This window comes from Anabrus simplex, chromosome 1 (genome assembly GCF_040414725.1).
Source record: "Anabrus simplex isolate iqAnaSimp1 chromosome 1, ASM4041472v1, whole genome shotgun sequence".
NCBI lineage: Eukaryota > Metazoa > Arthropoda > Insecta > Orthoptera > Tettigoniidae > Anabrus > Anabrus simplex.
Genome location: NC_090265.1, coordinates 1,110,322,405 through 1,110,343,835, shown reverse-complemented (window position 1 = coordinate 1,110,343,835; position 21,431 = coordinate 1,110,322,405).

Sequence of the window (21,431 nt, the reverse complement as noted above, 5' to 3'; positions counted from 1 at the left end):
TCATTTTAAATTTTCCTCATGTACAAAATTTCGCCTACTCTTCAAATGACGGAGAAAAATACTGATTTATACGGGTTTAATGCTCTGCATTGACTGACGGACATCCGCATAGACCGACGACGAACCAACAGCAACGTCTCTGGCTGCTTGCCAGCAGGGAAGTAACGTAATGCCATTTTCGTCATGATTCCTGTAAATTCGTGGTTGTTCGTTGGGTAGAAGGCGAGAGAGTTTTCAAGCTATCATTCCGCGGGATATTCGCGGAATACCGTTGTAAGTTATAATCGTCTTAGAATAGCACTAAAGGGCAGCTGTTAATATTTCAAGAGTACCGCGGAGTGTAACCCATTTTTTCCGACCGTAAGGTGTTTTATGGCATTTGCTATAATTGTTACTGTATTTCTCTTCCACTTCCGTTTTCTGGTTTTATTTCTTGCCTCTGCCTTTCCCCTTTAGGCTTAGATAATAACATCATAAGTCATCTCCTTATCTAAGAATCCCTGCACCTAAATTTTTCCTCTGTTACTGCTTTCTTAAGTTCATCGCAATTTAGTGAAGGACGTTACACTTTTCAAATATATCCACTTCGTATTTACATACTTTTTGTATCCGGCTGTCCTCAGTTATTATCCTATCTTCAATTAATATCAGCTTTCTTAACCGTATTACTTTCTTCCTTAATCTCCCCGTATGTATGCTAGTGCTTATCCCGAAAACTTGACTATCTTTCCTTTGAGGAAAGATTCCAAGATGTTCCATCAGGTAACTTTCTGTCACTGAAAAATATAGAAATATTGAGGCAATTTTTATGACGGTGCAGACCTTCATTTCGAAGTAACTGGTGGCTAAACGTTCAGTCGTATCACAAAACCGATAAAACAATCGGTGCTCTATTTGGAGAGTCCTACAACTTTGGTTCTATGACATATTATCGTATCTCTATTCCTTATATATTAGCTGCATTTTCCGATTATAATCAAATCCGCCTAACTCGATTGTGACTGGCATTAGGAAAAGGGGGCCTGTCTTTATAATGAAAACTCCCCATCTCCAATGTGAATGACAGTAGATAAGTGAGCCCGCCGTTATATTAGGTACTCGATTGTGAATGGCAGTAGGAAGCGTGGTCTGCCAGTACCTTCGAAACTTCCCAACGTGCACCTTACATCGGAAACACCGGGCGAGTTGGCCGTGAGCGTAGAGGCGTGCGGCTGTGAGCTTGCATCCGGGAGATCGTGGGTTCGAGCCCCACTGTCGTCAGCCCTGAAGATGGTTTTCCGTGGTTTCCCATTTTCACACCAGGCAAATGCTAGGGCTGTACCTTAACTAAGGCCACCGCCGCTTCCTTCCAACTCCTAGGCCTTTCCCATCCCATCGTCGCCATAAGACCTATCTGTGTCGGTGCGACGTAAAGCAACTAGCAAAAAAAAAAAAAAAAACATCGGAAACAATGTATGAGGTCCTCCCCGCGGTGTTTCTAGGATAACGCTAACAGATATGCAATTTATTATAAATTTACTCTCTGCGTGTACAATAATTTGCATAGAAATTCGTACACAATGTATAATACCGTAACGAAGTAGGGTACATTTGCTAGTATTAAATACATGTATAGTAAATATCGTCTCTGCCGGGACGAAACCTCCTATGTGAAATATTTTAGCTTAGAACTTTGGCCGATAAGGTTCTGTCATTAAGGTGCAATATTGTGTGACTGTTGTCAAGGCATTCTCGCTCTTCATAATGTTTGTGCTGCTGGTCAGTATATTTCCAAAAATATTATCACATAGGAGGTTTTGTCCCGGCAACGACGATATTTTGGTCCTTTACCTTGATTCATTCTGGGGATTTGGTTAACCTGTTTTTGGCGTTATTAGGTAATATCTTGCATTCCACTCGTAATATACAGTTACCGTTAATCTTATTTCTTAAACCTCATAACAGTTTATAGGAGCAGCAAAGTGCGCGGGTCAATAATACTCGAGTATTCACATACAACGTTAGTCCGTCTTTTCTCTACTGCTGAAGCCAATAACATAAGTGATACCACAGATGTATTTTATTCCATGCATTAAGCTTCTTACAATTGATTACCTCCGTTCAATCTACTGTGCACGTTTCATTTAAACCCGATTGAGTTCCTTCTCTCTCATCCCAAGGCCGCATTGACTTTCCACTCGATTACATAAAATACAAACAGAAATGAAAAGGCATTCCAGATTGTCTCGTTATAATATATTTCCCTTATTTTGGACACTTCTTTTTAAACATGTCAGTTGAAATAAGACTCGAAACGAATTGCAACATTGCGCCAATATATTTTGATAATGGTTTAACGTCGCACAAGCACATGGAAGATTTTCAGCGTCACAAGGAAACGAAAGGGCTAGGATTGGAAAGGTAGTGACCGTGGCATTAATTAAGATTCAGTCCCGGCATTTGCCTGGTTTTAAACTGGGAAGCAACGGAAATCTATATTCAGAGCTGCCGAAGGTGGTATTCAAACCCTCTATCTCCCGAATGCAACCTTAACCACACGGCCACCTCGTTCGCTTACGTCAATATCAGTAAGAAATGAGGCTTGTGGGTATAAAGCTTAGGAAAAGATTTAAAACTGAGAGTGCCTGGCTGAGTGATTCATGTACTAGAGCGCTTGTTTTCTGAGTCCAAGTTGAGGTGTTTGATCCAGGCTCAGTCTGATGGTATTTGAAAGTGCTTAAATACGTCAGTCTCGCGCCCGCAGAGTTAAAACAGCCAAGACCCAAAATTTCGACAACTCGGCATCTCTTAAAACCATCGAAAGAGTTAATATGTGGTAAAAATTTACACTGGGTAACATCACTTATGGATATTGAATTTTTACGACCGCATTGTAATCGAAACAGACTTTCAACGTATTAGGTCGTGTTACGTACATGTAGTACGTGTTGAAGAGATGTTAAGTACAGAACAAAAATGGCCAGCCGGACACCAGTGGGATCCGAAACCACAACCTCCCGATTTCGCGTCGGTTGCTCTACCAATTGAGCTATGGTGGCCTAGGCCATCTTTGTTCTGTTTGAAAGGATCTGAGCTACAGGTTTGGCACTGCTGCTAGCACACTGTAGAGTGCGTTTAAGTCGCCCGTTGTGGGGCATGTCAATGAATATTGAATGTTCACGACCGCATTGTAATCGAAACAGACTTTCAACGTATTAGGTCCTGTTACGTACATGTAGTACGTGTTGAAGAGATGTTAGTAAGGGAGGTTGTGGGTTCGGATCCCACTGGTGTCCGGCTGGCCATTTTTGTTCTGTACTTAACATCTCTTCAACACGTACTTACATATACGTAACACGACCTAATACGTTGAAAGTCTGTTTCGATCACTTATAGGTTTGGCATGGAAGTGGATGTTTTCACATTATTCCTGAAAGTTGTTTGCGAATATGGTATCAGATTTCCTGTAATGTCCAAGGTTTTCATATTACGACTACGTAGTTTTGCTTTTTTTAATTTTCGCTAGTAATAATTGTATAAAGGTCGATATAAGATACATTAGAATATTTGTAAATGGTCAGTCGTTGTTTACGTTCACACAGAAACACAGAAATCGTTTTTAGTTTCGTTTTTAAGTGCGCCTTACATACTCGTATATAATATATTTACTAGCACATTTTAAGTCAGTCTGCGATGGCAAGACCCTCATTTACGGCTCATTGACTTCGAAATCAAGAAGGAAGAACAAAATCTCATTCGAGCTTACCTAGCTTATTTCGGTGTCAAGTTAGGAGACCAAGACCAGAGGTTTGCACCTAACAATGTGTCATACGTGTGTTACGGAATTAAGAACATGGGCCAGTGGGAAGCAGAAGTCGTTACCTTTCGAAATGTTTAAACCGATATGTGAAAAGAAATGTGGGCATCGGTACTCGGATGGATCAGGCAGAGTGTAAATACATGAATTCTGTTTTGTTATTTCATTCAGTGTGTCAGTAAGCTTTACTGCTATAGTCTGTGTGTAATGCTTGTTAAACTATATGTACATTATAAGACATGGTTCGGCGGAATAACAGTCTGAGTCAGGCCATGGAAATAAAGGAATAATAATAATCATAATCATAATAATAATGTGGCAGGAGGAAACTAACCACATCGATGATTACTATTTTTTATGGTGGATGTTGGAGGGCTATGCCAAGAAAAGTATTCGAAGCATTGTATACCCAAACCTGAAATCAGCTATCAGGCCTGTACCACATGGACCAGGAATACCTGTACCTGTGTCATCAATCGTCATCATCAGCATCACCATCATCATTCTGCAGGCTGCGATGATTTTTGCAGGCCTACAGAAGATCTGAGACCACAGTTATTTATCCACGGTGAACTAAATGACTTAGTGAGCTATCTGAGTCTCTCGAAGGAATCGTCACAAATTGCCCGAGTCCATGCGAAAGCTGCTCTGTATCTATCAACATTCGATTGCCAAAATTCCTATACTCGCATTTTGTGGAATCTTGCTTAAGGGGCAGGGTGAAACTAGCGAACGTTTCCCTTTATTTTTGAACAGTGTGATGGCATTTGATATTTTTTGGTTTATCAAAACGATGTTCCAATGTCCCTTTCAAAGCATCATACGTAATTGCTTCTGGCTGCTGTAGAATTACAAAGAATTTTTACGCATCGTTTGATTCGAATACGAGTGAAGTCGGCGTGATGAAAATGATCAAATCTATTTATTTTGCAACTAACCATGGCAATATCTTCTCTAAAATTTCACCGCCTACAGTTGATATATCGAAGCACTTCTGGGTAGAATACTGTGCGTAATGGAGAGTTTTGACAGTGACCGTGACCCATTTTCCGCGTAAATAAATGACTTGAACTACTCATCCCTACTGACGGTAAAAGAGTTTTGCAAGCATCTACAGAGTGAGATGATGATGATGATGAAGATTGTTGTTTGAAAGGGCCTAACATAAAGGTCATCGGTCAGTAATGCACAGTGAGAGCAAGTAAGCTTTTGTTTGAAACATTCCTGCTATTACCACGAGCCTGATATTTGTGATTTTTCTGTCGTGAACTACATGTAGGTTTACTCAGTTGGCAGACATCTTCCTTGTTCAAATATTTTGATAACAAGACATAAAAATCAAAGCAGAGTTACACGACCAGCGGAAAACAATTATTAAAAACCTCATTCACAATTTCCAAACAGGAATTAACAATATAAAACGATAAGGACAGTGTAAATTTAACAAATTTAAACAAAGTGGATTACAGAGACATCTAATAGCACAGTTAAAAATTAAAGGGGAACTGCTGTGTCTCACACAATCAACCCAAGTACTGAAATCAGCTTTGACTTTCCCGGTCGAAATATAGACAAAGCACGACTGCCGAGCTAATATAAGGGAAATATGAATAGCTTAATTTAAAACTTTAGTGCGAATGCCAGCAATGCCTAGAGAAAGACATGATACAATAATCAAGTAGCAAAAGGACAAGAAGTCCAAACCTACATTCAATCAATCAATCAATCAATCAATCAATCAATCAATCAATCAATCAATCAATTCTGATCTGCATTTAGGTCAGTCGCTCAGGTGACAGAATCCCTACATGTTGTTTTCCTAGTCTTTTCTTAAGTGATTTCAAAGAAATTGGAAATTTATTGAACACCACCCTTGATAAGTTATTCCAATCCCTAACTCCCCTTCCTATAAATGAATATTTGCCCCAATTTGTCCCCTTGAATTCCAACTTTATCTTCATATTGTGATCTTTCCTACTTTTAAAGACGCCACTCAAACTTAATCGTCTACTAATGTCATTCCACGCCATCTCTCCGCTGACAGCTCGGAACGTACCACTTAGTCGAGCAGCTCGTTATCTTTCTCCCAATTCTTCCCAGCCCTAACTTTGCAACATTTTTTTAACGCTACTCTTTTGTCGGAAATCACCCATAATAAATCGAGCTGCTTTTCTTTGGATTTTTTCCAGTTCTTGAACCAGGTAATCCTGGTGAGGTTCCCATACACTGGAACCATACTCTAGTTGGGGTCTTACCAGAGATTTACATGTCCCCTCTCCTTTACATCCTTACTACAATGCCTAAACACCCTCATAACCATGTGCAGAGATCTGTACCCTTTATTTACAATCATATTTATGTGATTACCCCAATGAAGATCTTTCTTTATATTAACACCTAGATACTTACAATGATCTCCAAAAGGAACTTTCATCCCATCAACGCAGTAACTAAAACTGAGAGGACTTCTCCTATTCGTGAAACTCACAACCTGACTTTTAACCCCGTTTATCAACATACCATTGCCTTCTGTCCATCTCACAACATTATCGAGGTCACGTTGCAGTTGCTCACAATCTTGTAACTTATTTATTAGTCTGTACAGAATAACATCATCTGTAAAAAGCCTCACCTCTGATTCCACTTCTTTACTCATATCATTTACATATATAAGAAAATATAAAGGTCCAATAATACTGCCCTGAGGAATTCCCCTCTTAATTATTACAGGGTCAGATAAATCTTCGCCTACTCTCATTTCCTGAAATCTATTTTCTAGAAATATAGCAACCCATTCAGTCACTCTTTTCTCTAGTCCAATTGCACTCATTTTTGCCAGTAGTCTCCCATGATCCACTCTATCAAATGCTTTAGACAGGTCAATCACAATACAGACAATTTGACCTCCTGAATCCAAGATATCTGCTATATCTTGCTGGAATCCTACAAGTTGAGCTTCAGTGGAATAACCTTTCCTAAAACTGAACTGCCTTCTATCGAACCAGTTATTAATTTCAGAAACATGTATAGTATAATTCATACGTCTTCTAGAGAAATAAACCTATTTACAAAGTAGTAAACAAACCCCTTAGCAAAAGGGAAAATGCTTTTAAGGAGCCAATCCTAGAGGAAAATGGCACAGTAGGAAATGACGTAAAGTGTTCCTAGAAGCTAGACAAGACTGAAGGTCCAAGTTCAATTTCTATGAAAATATCTCCTTTAACAGGCCAAACACATATCCAAATACACATTTAGCCTAGCATAAGATTAATGTAAAAGAGATATTTGTCACGATACCGTATAGAAACTAAACAGATGAAACACACACCTAGAACAGTACATTAGTCCAAGGCGCTCAGCATGCTGGTGATATTCAGATTAAGCTGGCCTTTAAAAGCAAGGAAGTGGGACTCTCATTACACACGTTTCTTGGCATGATAACGCAGATACGCAAAGTCAAAGAGTCCCACACGTGTCATTATGGCTAGCACCTTCAAGGGAGAAAGACAAAGCACGATATCTGACAACAAGGTAATCCTATAACACAGTTTTTCAACGAATCCTGGGAAAATGGAACATGACACCTAGTATTATACGGTTTACTGGCTTCCGGATCCGTTTATTTACTGAACTATACCTATTTCTCTGAAAAGAGGGAGCTTGCTTCTGAATCCGAACGAAAGTGATAATTACTCATTAGAAATATTCAGACTTTGTTCCGGCCAGAGAAAAGGCTTAATCTTCTAGGTGACCCACCCCACCTCTTCAGGGGAAGAAAATTTCCTCGCACGCACAACATTTTTTGACAGAATCCATGGTGGCTTCGCGGGGTGGCAGAACAATATCCACAAAAGAGAATAATTAATTTCGAGGTCAAAGTCCTACCTGAATGTTCATGCCGACAGTGATGCGGTCTCTCAGTCCATGAAGCACAAAGTGGCGAACGAAGCACTGCCGTATCGTGCAGTCCAAGTATACTGTAGGGCGTGTCCCTTAAGGAAACTAATCACAACAGGCTACGTCATCGGAAAGATCGACAGAGAACAGCAGGTGATCTGAGGTAGTGAAGTCATGTGACAGATGTTTCCAGATTGTTCGGAAGGCGAAATGTTAACTTGCCCAAGATGCGAGGAATAGTTCTGATGCGGGATAGCAGACGATGGGGTGATTGCAGCTCAGCATAGAACACAAGTAATTTTATAACATTAATTCCCGTGTTGAAACTGGATCCAAATTCATGGAGCAGGTGGTTATAATACAGTAAAAAAGGTCTGCAACACGGTGGATAGGACAGTAATATTATTTATTTCATACTGTGACGTAGTTGACACCTTGCAGTACTGTAGCTACATTCCGGACTCTCGTATTAGAAATCGTCCCTGATTGGTTGAAATCCACTTCATACTAATGTAGACATTGGTAGTCAGAGAGATTATGAAACAGTGAACGCCAAACTTAATCTTATTGAACTGCTTTTCCGCTTGGTTACATCACTGTGGTCCCGGATACATCTACACCTAAAATAGCGTCTCTGCATTCCCAACTCAAGTAATCTGCGACCATGACCATCTTCACTATAGTATAGGTTAATCCATTTATGACACATAAATATCCCATATATCACTGTATATCATAAAGTTCATATTACCCTCATTAATCCAGGTCCGGAGGACCATGTTTACGACTCTGGTAGCTGAGTGGAGTGTTCGCTACTTCAAATGATATTAATATTGATGATTAACACATTAATCAACATAAACACATACCGTAGCAACATGCATACACACAACAAAACAACAAAAACGTCACTGCATGAGTCAATACTAATAATAATAATAATAATAATAATAATAATAATAATAATAATAATAATAATAATAATAATAATAATAATAATAATGTAATAATGTTATTTGCTTTACGACCCATTAACTACTTTTACTGTTTTTGGAGACGTCGAGGTGACGGAATGTAGACCCTCAGGAGTTATTTTACGTGCCAGTAAATCTACCGACACGTAGCTGACGTATTTGATCACTTTCAAATACCACTGGACTGAGCCAGCCAAGTTGGGGTCAGAAATCCAGCGCCTCAACCGTCTGAGCCACTCATCCCGGCACTGCGTGAGTCAAATACGGATGATTTGCGTGGCGCCGTCAAAATATTTAGCTAAAAATAAATACCTCAATTTGAAATAAAATACTGTATAAAACAACCGCTAAAGTTACAAGTTTCCTTTACTAGTTCCAAAATTCCCTCCGAGCCGCAGACTATATTTTTTTTATTGGAAACACTGATAATAAATTCAAGCTGAAAATCTTCGACCTCTTCTGCCAGGAATTATTATCAAAATCTTTTGCATATAAGTTGATTCCCTATAATTTTCCTAGCATATTATGACCTTTTAGAGGACTGAGCCACAGAACCAAAGGAGGTCAAAGTCTATTTTAATATCTGTATTGTTAAACTGCTTTCACACTTTGTTTAATTTGGGTGACGATCTGCAAGGGCATGCCTTTCCCATAAGCAACAGTTGGGATTCCAGCCACATCTACGATAGTAAGAAGCTAGTGACTATTTCACCGAAATATAGCATACCAATACAAGATAATAGTTATGAGAAATGGAATTCACGCTTGTCTCCCAATCAAGGTGCAAAGGATATCTAGCAATAAGTAGATTCCAGTTTTAAGTCCCTGAAGGGTCTGAGAACTGGTAAGCTTAGTTCAATTTCTGTTGTCACTCATTTGGAAATCAATGATCGATCAAGATGAAAGTGGACTTTTCCTGCACGTACACATCTCTGCTAGAGATTTTCAAGTGCTAGTTTTATCCTAGAAGAAATCTATTTCTATCGAAACAAGAACAAAATGCATGTATTATCCATATCTTTTAATAGTAGTGACACTCTAATTGCAGTATTCTCAAGTTTGGTAGTTGGTATAATCATTAACACGTATGTTAAATTATTTCATGGTTTAAATGTTATAATCCTTTTTTAAAATCTTCAGTGTCAATATTTATCCTGAAAATGTACAGTCCGTCGTATAATATATAGAATGTAATTTGAACACAATAATGAAAAAAATATTCATATTATTTGTTGAGGTTGATTAAGTTCAAGACATAATAAGTTGCAAATAATTTGCCGTATGACTTACAAAAGTCCTCGGTGATATTTATCATATTTGTGTTACAATATAATGAAGCTAATCATCACAAAATATGTAAGAATGAATGACATGATGTACCTTCTGAATTCAATAGCATGAAGGTAGTGAAGGAGCCGACTGCGTGAAATAGAACAAAAATTATAAAATAAAGAGCTCGGTGCTGGAAAAAGGATAAAATGCTACATCTGGTTCCAGGAAATACATCCTTCAAATGTATTAAACTTAGTGAGTATACAACGCAGAGAATATCTTTCTTTCTTTCTTAATCTGCTTAGTCTCCAGGGTTGGCTTTTCCCTCGGACTCAGCGAGGGGTCCCACCTCTACCGCCTCAAAGGCAGTGTCCTGGAGCGTGAGACATTGGGTCGGAGGATATAACTGGGGAGAATAACCAAATACTTCGCCCAGGAGGCCTCACCTGCTATGCAGAACAAGGGCCTCGGTGGTCGAAGGGAAGATTTGGAAGGGATAGACAAGAAAGAGGGAAGGAAGCGGCCGTGGCCTTAAGTTACGTAACATCCCGGCATTTGCCTGGAGGAGAAGTTGGAAACCACGGAAAACCACTTCCAGGATGGCTGAGGTGGGAATCAAACCCACCTCTACTCATTTGACCTCCCGAGTCTGAGTGTACCCCGTTCCAGCCCTCGTACCACTTTTCAAATTTCGTGGCAGAGCCGGGAATCGAACCCGGCCCCCGGGGGTGGCAGCTAATCACACTAACCACTACACCACAGAGGCGGACCGCAGAGAATATAATTTATAATATCCATAAGCGTAGACAAAATATACAAGCACACTTGTAGATTTCTAGACTGAACATTTTTATAACAAACATTGCTACTGGCTGTTCATACCACACCTTCAAATATCATTTATTGTAGGAAATTAAAATCTTAATATTCATGTGCTTCTAAATCTCTTTGAGACCAGAATTGATTAAACTCCCCTGACTCAAATATTGAAAAATGCTTTTGTGCAGCAGACACTAATTACATTTGCGATTAATTCATTCCGATGACCATTATAACCACAGGTGGCCTATATGAGCTTTCAACCACAATACCTGACACACTACTGTGCTGTACCACAGGAAGTTGTATAGCTTCCACGTATTCAACAAATAGTAGCTACTGTAGTGTGGTCTACCGCGATCTAACCAGCTGGCACACCACGGAGAATGCTTGTAGCTGTTTGGTGAAATGAAATTCACTTCTTCCTCCCAGTTATATGTATCTTGATGGGACGTGTTAACCGAGTGACGGAAACACTGGTTTCTCATCTAGGCGGCCTTGATTTGAATCCTGGCGAATGAATGTGGGATTTCTTAAATGAAGGATCATGTTCCTGTGGTTCGGAATCCGTCCAAAAAAATGAAGGCCTCGTGGTTATCATCACGATATCAACAGTCACTTAAAACTTCGAGCGCCGGGATGAGTGGCTCAGACGGTTGAGGCGCTGGCCTTCCTATCCCAGCTTGGCAGGTTCGATCCTGGCGCAGTCAGGTGGTATTTAAAAGCTCTCAAATACGTCAGCCTCGTGTCGGTAGATTTACTGGCACGTAAAAGAACTCCCGGGACTAAATTCCGGCACCTCGGCGTCTCCGAAAACCGTAAAAGTAGTTAGTGGAACGTAAAGCAAATATTATTATTATTATTATTATTATTATTATTATTATTATTATTATTATTATTATTATTATTGTAGGTAAGAAATTAAACAGAATTGAATGTCAGATTGGTGATACAAAGCTAGAACAGGTCGATAATTTCAAGTATTTAGGTTGTGTTCTCCCAGGATGGTAATATAGTAAGTGAGATTGAATCATGGTGTAGTAAAGCTAATGCAGTAAGCTCGCAGTTGCGATCAGCAGTATTCTGTAAGAAGGAAGTAAGCTCCCAGACGAAGCTATCTTTACATAGGTCTGTTTTTAGACCAACATTGCTTAACGGGAGCGAAAGCTGGGTGGACTCAGGATATCTTTTTCATAAGTTAGAAGTAACAGACATGAAAGTAGCAAGAATAATTGCTGGTACAAACAGGTGGGAACAATGGCCGGAAGGTACTCGGAATGAGGAGATAAAGGCTAATTTAGGAATGAACTCGATGGATGAAGCTGTACGCATAAACCGGCTTCGGTGGTGGGGTCATGTGAGGCGAATGGAGGAGGATAGGTTGCCTTGGAGAATAATGGACTCTACTATGGAGGGTAAGAGAAGTAGAGGGATACCAAGACGACGATGGCTAGACTCAGTTTCTAACGATTTAATGATAAGAGGTATAGAACTAAATGAGGCCACAACACTAGTTGCAAATCGAGGATTGTGGCGACGTTTAGTAAATTCTCAGGGACTTGCAGACTGAACGCTGAAAGGCATAACTGTCTATAATGATAATGTATGTATGTATGTATGTATGTATGTATTATTACTATTATTATTATTATTATTATTATTATTATTATTATTATTATTATTATTATTATTATTATTATTATTATTATTAAAACTGTGGGCTTGCTTGCTTTCTTGCTTGCCACTCTTATGAGTGAGTACATTTCTCCACGGTTCACTTGCCACTTAATTCTGCCAGGCCTATAGTGAAAATGTCCAACACTTCGTATTTCTCTACCTGTCCTAACTCTCATATGTAAGATGCATGGTACTTGCATAGGTATTACACATTCAATATATTGTTTTCCTCTCACATGAATTAGATGTTTCGTCCAATCAAATGAACATCCTCAAAATTCTCTAAATACAATAAAAAACTAATTTGAATGAAATAAATATTTGTCTTGTTTGAACATGCGCATACGGAAGATAAACTTGATAATCACACGGAAAAGAAAATCAGAAAATTAAATGTTTTTCTTGTAAAGAAAATCAGTTTCAATGTTAGTAAGTTATAAAATGTGCTAGTTTCTGCTCTATGTTGGGAAATTATATTTGACTAATTGGAAAGATTATTTCGAGATTCAATCAGTTGGAATTTTTTTTTGTAGATCAAAACTGAATTCAGGGATATATTCGCAGTACTTAGAGAAAATCGAAATAGTGTATCACATATTATTATTATTATTATTATTATTATTATTATTATTATTATTATTATTATTATTATTATTATTATTATTATAAACATCGCCATAATATCTCATGCGTGTCTCCTGACCACCGAACCAAAACCCAGATAGACCGCATTGCCAAAATCAGGAAGTACCAACACTCATTAACTGACGTGAGGAACAAGAGAGAAGTGATCACCACCTTATACTTGCAGAGTTCCAGCTGAAAATAACGGCAATACACAAAATAATTTGAAAACCAACAGAAAATTCGACATCGAGAAACTCAGGGATTATACAAATATGGAGGAATTCCGAGTAGAACTCAGGAACGGCTTCGAGGCAGTATCTTCTGAACCAGATACAGACATAGAAAGAGTATGGGATAAGACAAAGAATGTTTTTCTTCATAAAATGCGAAGCAATTATAGGCTACCGAGAATAACAAGAGAAGGACTGGCTTTCCGAAAATACCTGGGGTATTATTAATCTTAGAGGGTCTAAGGAATCTGAGATCAACAGCTGCTCTGTCAAACAACAGAAAGAACAATTACAAGCGGAATACAATGATATCAACAGAGAGGTGAAGAAAAGTGTGCGGAGGAACCGCTGGCTATTTGTAAATTAACTCTCAGTGAAAGCCGATAAAAGTGGATACAAAGGTGATAATAAGAAACTGTAGAACATCACAAGAACTTAGTCAAAGATAAAGTTCGGAAACCGTAAGCCCATGAAGAACAAGGCCGGAGAACTACTAAAAACCCAAGAAAATCAGCTCGAAAGTCGGAGGGAATATTTCACAAAGGTCCTTATCATAAACACAGGACATAACACACGACAAGAGGTTATTGAAATTACAAGTGCGAATCCAGTGCTGCATTGTCAAATAATGCAGAAATGTGAACAGCACTAAACTAAATGAGGAACGAAAAGGCACCGGATTTCGATAACATTTCTCCGATATTCTCAAAATCGATACCGAAATCTCGGTCAGCCAACTGAAGCCAGTTTTTGAAAAGATATGACAGGAATAGAAATTGACAACAGACTGGAAGAGAGACTTGATCGTAAAAATCCCAAATAAAGTTGATACTGCGGATTGTAAAAACATGAGAGGTATTACACTGTTGTCCATCCCATGAAAATTTCTGTCATGAATCATCCTCAACAGACTCAAGGACGCAGTCAATTGCAATTTGCCCAAATAAGAAGCTCGATTCCGCAAATATAGCAAATGTAGCTATGTCATAAACACTCTTCGCATCATTCTAGAACAAAATATGGCATGGCAGAGCGCAATGTATATCGCCTTCGTAGATTTTAAATAAAACATTAGATTCGCTGAACTGGAACGGAATGTGGAATACGCTCAATGAATACGGCATTGCAGATAAAATCTCCAACATAATCCGTGAGATACGAATGTCAAGTCGTCCACGAAGGAAACGTAACTGAGCCTATGACTATCAGGCATCGTGTTCGCCAACGTTGCGTTCTCTCTCCTACATTGCTCTCACTTATGTTGGATCAAGTTATGATAACATAGTGGAGGGGAAAATTAGATGTATAGAGTGTGAGGAAGAAAGCTTCCTTGAAGATCTTGACTTTGCTGATGACATCTGCCTACTGTCAAATAACACTTAAGATGGAGCGAAAGTTGTTGGAGTTAGAATAAGAAGTAGCAGCTGTCGAGCTTAAAATACATACTGCAAAGACAAAGGAGATGAGAATTAATGGTACTGCAAGCAACCAGCTCAGCACATCTGACAAGCAAATAGAGGAAGTTGGTTCTTTTGTCTGCCTAGGAAGCACAATGACATTACTGGTGGCGCAGGCTCGAAACCGTAAAGCGAACAAGTCATTCGTTCTAACCTAACTTAACCCCATGGCACTACAGCCCTGAAGGGCCTTGGCCTACCAAGCGACCGTTGCTCAGCCCAAAGGCCTGCAGATTACGACGTGGCGTGTGGTCAGCACAACGAATCCTCTCGGCTGTTATTCTTGGCCCTCTAGACCGGGGCCGCTATCTCACTGGCAGATAGCTCCTCAATTCTAATCACGTAGGCTGAGTGGACCTTGAACCAGCCCTCAGATCAAAGTAAAAATCCCTGATCTGGCCGGAAATTGAACAAGGGACCTCCGAGTAAGAGGCAGGCATTCCACCCCTACACCACGGGGCCGGCTTTACTATACCCTATTTGGAAGAACAGTAACCTCTTAAGAAACCAAGATCCGTCTTTTCAATACCAACGAAAAGTCCGTTCTCTTTTACGGCTGTGAATCAAGAAAGGTGACTAAAAATTCACACACCAACTCCAGATGTTCGAAACTCGCTGTCCGCGGCGTATGATCTATATCAGATGGCCTGAAGTGATCACAAACGAAAACTTGTGTAAGGAAGCTAACCGCTAATTGCTTTACGTCGCACCGACACCGATAGGTCTTATGGCGACGATGGGACAGGAAAGGACTAGAAGTGGGAAGGAAGCGGCCGCGTCCTTAATTAAGGTACAGCCCCAGCGTTTACCTGGTGTGAAAATGGGGAAATCACGGAAAACCATCTTCAGGAAGCTAACCATAAACCAATTGATGTACATATAAAAACAGGGCTTCTCAAACGCCCAAAATCTCACGCGTGCAAATTGAGGCGCTAAGTTCCTGTGCACAGTACATCGGTCCCATTCGGCTCGGCTCTGTCCAACGCTTCGTCTCTGGGCTATTCGGCTAAGCTCGGCTCAACTCGGCTCAACTCGGCTCGGATTTGGAGCGGTACGGAGCAAGTGAAGAAGAGGGAGACAGGGGGAGCAAGCGAGACAGGCGTGGGGAAAGAGAGAGACAGCGCTATTGGTCCAGATCGAGGAGTTGGGGTCTGCACTCTGGTCAACCAAGCGAAGTCGTCTTTTGCACCGTGCACAGTGCATGCACTCTGAGAGGCCCTGTATAAAAAGAAAGTGGGGATGGATAGGACACACATTAAGAATTGATGTGTGCCATCTCGCCCCCCTTTTCTGATAAGGTTGTGGTTATCAGTTGGTTACTATACAATTTATCCGCATAAAGAAAGAAATGTTTTGACCTTATCTCATTATATCGTTAATCTATGATTGTTTACCAGCCTATAAATTATTATATTATTGTGATGAAAATACGATACAATTGAATGAGGAGTTGGTGACATTACACTCTGGTCCAAAAAAATATCCCCACTACGTATACTGGCCCAATATTTCAATTTCAACCTCATTTTCTAACAGACTTGCATTGGTACCAGCGTTTTCGTGCTATCAGTTTATTTCCTATGAAGTTAAGACACTCTTCAAGTGGTATTTGTTATTAAAAGCTCAGTTTTGATAGGTTAGTTGGAGTAATGTGAATTATAGAACAACGTGATAAGATTTATCTTGATATTGGCCATATTCACGGTACCAGCTTCCGAGGCATATTCAAATACGGCGCCTAGGACACATTACAATATTTGGTCACAAGATGGCACGCACATGCCTGAAGTTCACAAAATTTCCGCCATATACCTCTAGTTGTACTTCCGTCTGACTTCTTATCAGTTGTTCTTCAGTAAGCTGAATTGTAAAAAGAGAAACCAATTTGGTAAATTTTTATAGAGCTGTTGTTCTGTTTCTCAATAGATATAATTGTTTTCCCATAGCTTACTGGATTTTGAGAGATTTTAAGATTGCTACTTGATTTTTTTAGGTTATGGGGAGGAAGAAAAACCTATCTCCAAGGAAGCATGGCATGATTCTCGCATTCAGTTCTCAAGGAATATCCAACAGGGAAATTGCTAGGAGGTTATTCATTGACCATAAAACAGTGTTTAATGTTTTAAAGAAACAAAAGGAGACAGGGATGACAAGTTTGAGGCATAAATGTAGTTGCAATAAGAATGCCAGCCCAAGATTGTGCCGGGCACTGAAAGCAATGGCGAAACAATGACGAATATTGAGCTCCAGGCAGCTTTCGTGCAAGTTGCAACATGATCTAGGTCATTCCGTTTCACACCAAACAGTGTTAAGATGTTAAGACGTCTCTCAGATATGAACATAAAAAAGAAAAAGCCTGCAAAGAAGCCACTCCTGACAAAAAAGCATATCCAGGACGGAATTTTTTTTGTTGAGATGTATGAAAATTGGACAACTGAGGAATGGTGTAGAGTGATTTTTTCAGACGAAAAATAATTTAATGTGTTCGGTAATGATGGTGGTGTAAAACTGTGGATGGAGCCCAGAGAGAAGTTAAAGAAGGAATGTGTTGTGGAAACTAAGAAATTTAGTGAAAGTGTTATGCTGTGGGGAGCAATAACTTCCAAAGGGGTGGGAAGAATTAAAGCTTGCACGGGTTCAATCAATGGACGGCATACTGTGACATCATTATGAAGGAAGTTTTGAATACTGCTAGGGACCATTTTAGTGGTGCAAACCTAGGACCGTTCATTTTCCAAGACGCCAATGCCAGTTGTCACTGATCCAGGGTTGTCCAGCAATGTGTCTCAGATCTCGGCATTCAGCGATTATGGTGGGCCCCAAATTCACCCGATATGAACCCCATTGAGAATTTATGGGCTATTATGTCTGAAAAACTCAGGAAACATTGTTACACTACCAGAAAAGAATTAATTGAAAAAATTGTTGAAGTGTAGTATCATGAAATTGAGCCTGCTACTTGCGAAAAACTTGTTCAGTCAATGCCACAAAGAGTACAAGCCCTCAAAAAGGCTAAAGGTGGTCACACAAAAGTACTAAAGCATGTCACATATATTGTAGAAACCCTGTATATTGCTATTCTGAAATAAAACATTCAAATTCTTTCTCAATACTCTTTTAAAATATGTTTTCCTTAAAACATGCAGGTGGGGATAATTTTTTTGGACCAGAGTGTAAAAAGATCTCCCAATCACGTCAGGCAACATTAAAAGGTTCATGATAATGCATGTAAGTTGTATTTAATTCCACTATGTTTCCACTGTTGTTACACTCTGCTTTAGCCTTGCTTTAGCCAAAGTTTAATTTAATTAACCCTACATCTGTCTTGGGTTATTGCCTTTTTGTACTGGGATTTATTTGTATGAGAGGCACGGGTCTAGTTCCTCACCTGTAATTAGTCAGTTTCGACCACTCCACGGTAATTTTTTTGTATTTTTGTGAGTGTGTAAAACTTCTTTGTAACGTTGAATGATGTGCGTTTGCATATGTTTTCCGGACGGTATTTCATTAGGCTTGAAGGAGGGTAAATGTTTGGTTGACCAGTAGTTATTACGAATTATATTACATACTCGTTGAAGTTTATTTGATCCCATGAAACAATTCAGAATCGACAGTAGAGTGGTTTGAACACAAGGCTTGTGACTCTCAGTATTCACCTTGTTCGCGTTGTGACCTAATGTTTCCATCTGCACGTCAAAAAAATAAATTGAAAAGTAAGTCTTAAATCACACACCTTCTCCAGCTAAGCCGTGTGTACTTTCAGTTTCATAAAGTGCATCACGCATGACAGTAAGCAGGATATCAGACATCGAGCTAAAAGGATAAAGTGCCCACAGGAGGGAACCTTAATATCCGTGTCTCTTAAAACGTTATGAAGATAACAATATTAGCAATAGAAGTCCAAAGGAAAATTCGTTAAATTGAGCTCTCTACTTCTTCAATTAGTGGGCGCATTCGACGTAGCTGTTTACCTCTCTGCGTCATTGTCTCGAGACGACGCCTCGACGTTCGAGCTTATGAAGTTGAGAACTAACAAAAGGTGTCGCTTCTATGTGTTGAAATGGGCTCGCTCGTTAGAAACTTAAGAAGAATTCACAATAACCGAGACGTCTTAATTAAAGTGAATCGTTACAAAAGATACGCAGTTGTATAGAAACTCTGAAAGTACGGGTTATTAACAGTATTGCTAGAATGAAAGCAAAGCCTACGAAGCATTTCTTTTCAGGTGTACCATTAGTTACAGTGAGCACTAGAGACAAATCTGTGGCTAGGTTCTAAAAGGGCCAATGTCCGAAAACCTGTTTTTGAGCTATGAGCATTTGAAGTTTTGCTTATAGTTTTCCAATTATTTTTTTCAACAACTAACTTTAAATAACTTTATACTTTCTTTGTGGAAATCACCTGATTAAACACTTATTTTTTCTATCGTATTCTTTAAAAATTGCCAAGTCTCTAACCTTTATTGGTAATCTAACATTATTGGCAAGGGCTTATTTAATTAAACGTTAACTCTTCGTTTAGTACTTAACAGAGACATTGGCCCTTTTAACATGTTGCAAGCCAAGATAAAACGCGTTTGTATCAATTAATATCTCAATTTCGATAAAAAATGACATTAGAACCAAGCCAAAGAAATATTAAGATGAGACTCTTGACCAAGGTCATACTTTGCGATTAGTTCAGTGATTTGATAGCCGGGAAATCTCCGATACAGTCCTTCATGGAACAGTTCAACTTTGGTTACTTTTAATATTGTGAATATTTCAGTCGCTCTGTAACCAGAAAACCTCCGGTACCATTATTGATGAAATATTTCCATTTAACTGTTTTGTTATTTTGAGGGAGTGGCGTTTTGTGACTAATTCAGTGTTCCATTAGTAGAGAAAACCTCCGGTATTCTCCTTGAGGAGACATTTCACTTTTGCGTCACTGACAATTTGGCGTTCTATAACTTTCTTTTTCTTTTTCTACCGCTTATCCCACACCTGTGGGGTCGCGGGTGCGAACTGTGTCGCACATGTGGATTTGGCCCTGTTTTACGGCCGGATGCCCTTCCTGACGCCAACCCTATATGAAGGGATGTAATCACTATTGCGTGTTTCTGTGGTGGTTGGTAGTGTAGTGTGTTGTGTGAATATGAAGAGGAAAGTGTTGGGACAAACACAAACACCCAGTCCCCAGGCTAGAAGAATTAATCAGAGACGATTAAAATCCCCGACCTGGCCGGGAATCGAACCCGGGACCCTCTGAACCGAAGGCCAGTACGCTGACCATTCAGCCAGCGAGTCGGACAATATCCTTGGTAAAACTTTTTCATTTTAACTATTTTGTCAATTTGAAAGGGTAGCTTTCTGTGACAAGTTCAATGATCATGTTTTGACAGCGAAACATCCAGTCACATCCTTGATGAAACATTTCAACGCTGATTTTATCTTTATGGAAGATACTGACGTTTTGTGTGAGGGTTACCCAGTTGAAACACAGATGGCACAGCGATACAAATAACTGAGCGGGCAGATGGCTGCATGATTGTGTGTTTGAAGTAACAGCTAAGAACATGGTCTAAGATACGCGTCTGTTATGAAGAATGAAAAAACAAGTTAAAACATTCCGGTACCTCAGAGTCTCCAGAAACCATAGAAGTAGTTATTTGGACGTAAAACTAAAGATTTTTTAAAATCTTTCTTCATAGTTAGAGTCACTCAGGACCGCGAGATCTCAACTGTTTGTCTTCTTGCGGGTACACCAGGTTTTCGTCCTTTCGAAGTGTGCTTTCTTCTATGCATCAGAATGGACATGCTTCAGTCGGGTTGGAACTTCTTCTTGATGAACACATCTAAGTTTGTGTCTGAGTGGTGCTCGGCGTTGAATGTCTGTTTTTGTGATTCCTTAGTTTAAAAGATCCTTATCGATCTCCACCAATCGAGGAGAAATCGTTTTGAGACTTCTGAAGATGGATAACAAACGTTCACAGATTCTATCTGCTGGCAATCTGAAGAGGTGAGCGTAAAAAGTATCCTCCTTTACCGGATAACTTTATTTTTCGAAGTGCTGTAATTCTTCCTGTCCTAAAGCTGATAATTGTGTTGTTTTCTCCCTATGCAAAAAACTGACGCGGTAGCAGTGATATTCACCGAGGAACCTACCTATCACAGTCGGAGGAATACAACTGTCATTCACCCAGTTATTCGTCCACCACTGAGTTGTGGCGAATAAACCCTCAAAGAGCACATTCGTTTGTCAACATTTAATTTGCCAGCGTAAAACTAGAGGATCCGTCCTCACATCCAGTCCGATAACTCCTAACATTTCGTCTATTTATATCTACAATCTATGGGGTGATTATGGAAATCAAAGGATTAGTACAATGACTTTTAGCCCTGTCTTCAGACAATGGATCTCAATGTACAAGTGGTCGTGCTCTTCAGGTGGTCTATATTAAGTGCGTTGCTCTGTGTAAGCCACACAGAACTGCGTACGTATAACAGCTCAGAAAATTGTCTCTAGCAAGGGAATCCCATAAGTTTGAGCTTCTACTGTCCAGCTGCAAGACCCATATTTGATTCTCGGTGTTCATTCTTTATTTGCGTATTGTGCTCCAGAACCGTAAGCACATTCATCAAGTGAATTACAACTACATTTGTACTCTCTATCAGTGTCTGATATCTGAATTGTAAACTTC